Below are 4,167 nucleotides of genomic sequence, written 5' to 3' on the forward strand. Positions count from 1 at the left end.
GCTTGTACTATTAATAACACCCAACCCTGCATATTTCATGAACATCAGAATCTAAACAAGTTGGGAAGAATTTTTGTAAACTCTGGAAATAACGATATTGCAAGTTGAATTCCATTGTCATTTCTGAGCATAAAACAATAGGTTCTATGTTATCACATTCTTTTATTTGTTCAGGGCTAATTAATTACAACAAAAACATAGGTTCTATATGATCCTAGTTTTCTATTGTATAGAACAGATTGCTTATAGTTGTTTATTTTCCTGGTCCTTAGAGCTTAGTTTACATATTTGCATGCTAGCAGGAAAGGTTTAAACATGGGATGTCAGACGGTTGTTCACTCAAATTATTGAAATATTCGTCTTATAAGTGAAATCCAGTGTTTACTTTTGGATAGTTCTGTAATGAGGTTAGTAAATTATTTGATTGCTTTAAAGGGTTCCTCTGGAGACGAGGAGTTCCGCTGGTTTGTTTGCCAACTTTGCCTATTCATAACAATGTGCAAAAGTTATGTCTGTGCTTAGCACTGATACTGTTCTAATATTATATAACCTCCTGCTGGTCACTCCCTTCTTTTGCATTCCTTTGATCACAAGGAGTGAGTGTTCTTCTATCTCTAGTCCCCTAATGCCAAAGTGGAGGGCTAAAGCTTAATAATGCGAAGGGCTTTACATTCAATATCCATAATGAGTCCTCCACTTCCTGCAATACCTGGGTTGTCCTTTGGAGCAATGTCAAAATTGAATTTGAATCTACCTTTCTATTGTGGAACACATTTTCTATAGGCTTCTACCATGGATCCATTTATTAGGGGAGTTAATGATCTCAGGATTTGAATGTATATCCTATGATTTGGACAAGATTTAAGACTTCTAATTATTGAATGCTTGGCAAGAGGTCAAGGCATTTTAGTTACAATGTTTCTCGGGCTTCTCTGGAGAGAGTTTTACCTTACATGTTTGTCTACTTTTGTTAAGATATCAATGGTAGTAAGTAGCATAGTATAAGAATTTGTAGTCAATGAGGTTTCTTAAGATAAGAAAGAATTGACCTCATAAGAACACACTAACATAGAAGGACAAGCAAATGTCTACATCTAATCTTTGTTATTAAAAAGGCATAATAGAAACTATCATTAAACATGACTAAAAGATTGAATCAAACTAAAATGAATTAAAATGGAAAAAGTGGGGTAAGATAATAATCTAAAGAGAACAATATGCATAGTTAAGGCTTTGACCATGTCAATGTTAAAAAAAAAAATCATAAAATTCATAATAATGGTTTCAACTAAAAAAACAACCACGAACCATAATCGTCTTCAGTATGTCTCTGTATTTTGTTGACAATCAGACATAACAGATAAAGTCACAAAAGCAAAACCGAGCTTCTTCTATTTGCAAGGAACTTCGTTGTCCACAACCATTCTTTATTTAAAGAACATTAAAAGGTAAGTATAATAACACACAGTACTAAAAATAAGTTTTTGAGTCTATTTTGAAGATGTCAACCAAATTGAGAAACACGTAAATTATAGATCACAAATTCAACGTTTTTCTGAATGCTTACAGAGAACAAAAGTTGCAGCAAGGATTTCGCCATGTTTGGATTTATCCACTAGTTTGTTTCTTTAGTCCACATATTCCTCTAGCTGGCGTGCTTCACCTCGTTCAAATTTTTATCAATAAAACATTTTCATCATGATAAACCCTGCAATCATGTTAGATAAGTATTGAAAGTGTAATTCATAGAGAAACCATTTCAACTAGGTTTAGATAGCATTTATTCATAACTATTTCAATTTTATGTGAACTACACAATATCTATAATGCATAATTGGAGTTAAACCATAATAGGGCTTGGATGAGAAACATGATAGGGCACCCAAAGCTATCAACATGCTAAGCCCAAGAGCAGATATACCATCCCTCTTGGCCCCATGTGGTAGTCCGCCATCCATATGAGGTGGTGTGCTTAGTGGGTAAACTTGTACCTGCCCTCCCTATCCATGCTACCTTATCCACCCTTCTATGATTGAGACCCCTTTAATCACAATGGTAGAGGTTGATGGGGAAACCACAATAGGGTGTCTTGAGCATCCCTCCCTTCTAAGCCCAAGGGCAGGATACACCTTTTCCCCCCTTGGCGCACATGTGGCAGACACATCAGTCATCCACCATGGGGTAGTGTACTTAGAAGAGGACCTCATCATAGTTTCCCCTCTTTGTATTCCCCTATTAACCCCCTCATGATTGATTGCAGCAATTTAAGAATCAGATATTCAATATTATTTCTCATATCCAATGTAGGGGAGGTTATGTATCAAGTATAATATTGCATTACATATTATTATCTATGTCCATATGAGAATAATTAATCATAAGAGTACTATTATACTGCATAAGACAAATGGAGTAAGATTACTATTGCCTGTAGTAAACAATAATTTCATATCTGATCTGTTTGCCTGATTGCTGATATATATATTAGGAGTTGATCTGCTCTTATGAGTGTTGATGCTGATTGAACTACTTTCCTTGATACAAATGTAATTATCCTTGATGTCCTATTTGTTAATGCATGATAGCTTCTGTAAGATAAAACTTATTATAAGAAATAATAGATAATCAACTTATTGATGAGAAAGAACAAGTGAGTCAACCTCAACACTATGAAGTTTATTTCCATGACATGTTATGAATATATAAACATTTCTAGTACCTTGCCTAAAGTCTGTACAATGTAAACTTTTATGAGCATCAATCTTGTGCAATAATGTTGCACAGTAGTGCTTTAAACACAAAATTTAATCTCAGAAATTAAGAAACAAAACATCAAAGTTTAAAAAAGTGTAGCGATTGTGTTACCTCAAATGTTGATAAAATCCCGGAGTTTGAGGGAATTCTTAACTTAATAGTAAAGATAACCTGTGAACATTGAAACCATAATATTTGTTAGTTACAAATTCAATTTTCTATCTTAAAACAAAACAAAATACCAAGAGATTTTCTAGCTGGAACAGAGTTTTCAAGCTCGAGTTGGAAGATTTGCAAAGATAATAATGTTGTGAAATCTTCAAACCATAGAAATCAATTTTACAAAGCACTCACAAAAAAATTAAAAAACCGAGCAACATAGATGAAAAGATCAAAGCTGAAAGCTGGAACATGGGGACAAAGTATCTTTAAGAACACCATTAAAGTAGATGAGTACGGTGCTTAACATGGGCAATCCTCCCACATGAATAGTCAGAATGTACAGATGATTTAACTTTTAACTTTTCCACAGAAAGATACATTGTTTTGTTTATATAACAATAACCTAGATTTAACCCAAATCATGGATTTATATTTTCCTACATCTAACCTATTCTTTTTCTTTTTTTCTCTAAATTGAAGAATGCTGAGAAAAACTGAATGTCAAAGACATAATAGTTGCCCAGGAAGACATAAATAAAATCGTAGAACCAGTGGCTTTATGTAATAGATGAAAACACAAGAAAAGATGTGGATCCCAGTGATCTCAGCTATATTCCCTTATGCTTAAATGAATGTCCATTCCCTATTCCAAAGGTTCCCATTTTGGCATAGGTGGGGAGGATGCTGGCAAAGGTTGTAAATTTTTTCAACAAGTCCAAATTTTGCATATCCAACGACCATTGCAGTCCGTGAGACACATTTCTTGGAGGAAATTTGTCAAACAGTTCACGTACCCTATCTCTGCTTCCACATGTTGCATACATGTCTGCCCATTGAAATTTGAACATTAACAATGGTGTTAGAGTTTTGGAACTTTGGGAACAAACTAAGAATAAGTATAAGAATTGCAGATGAAACTTTGGCATACTAAGTGTTTAAACTAGTCAACATAAAAAAAATGGAAACGATTGCATTAACAATAAGAATGGTGGGTAGAGGTTTGGGGTCAATGGGTAGTGCCCCTTGTGGGGGGTTTGGGGTAGAGCCCCCATCAAGGTTAGGGGGCATTGCCAAACCTTTAATACGGATGACATTTTCACAATAATTTCACCATTTTTGTTTAGAATTGGAGTTTCTAATTGGGGGCCATGGGAGACTCATAGGCATCCTCAAGATGGTCAAGAAACTCCTTGGAGTCCCTAGGACGTCCCTAAGTGGTGCGGCAAGGGGATGTTTCCCCTAAGTATTGCA

Source organism: Cryptomeria japonica, chromosome 2 (assembly GCF_030272615.1).
Source record: "Cryptomeria japonica chromosome 2, Sugi_1.0, whole genome shotgun sequence".
In the NCBI taxonomy this organism is placed as follows: domain Eukaryota; kingdom Viridiplantae; phylum Streptophyta; class Pinopsida; order Cupressales; family Cupressaceae; genus Cryptomeria; species Cryptomeria japonica.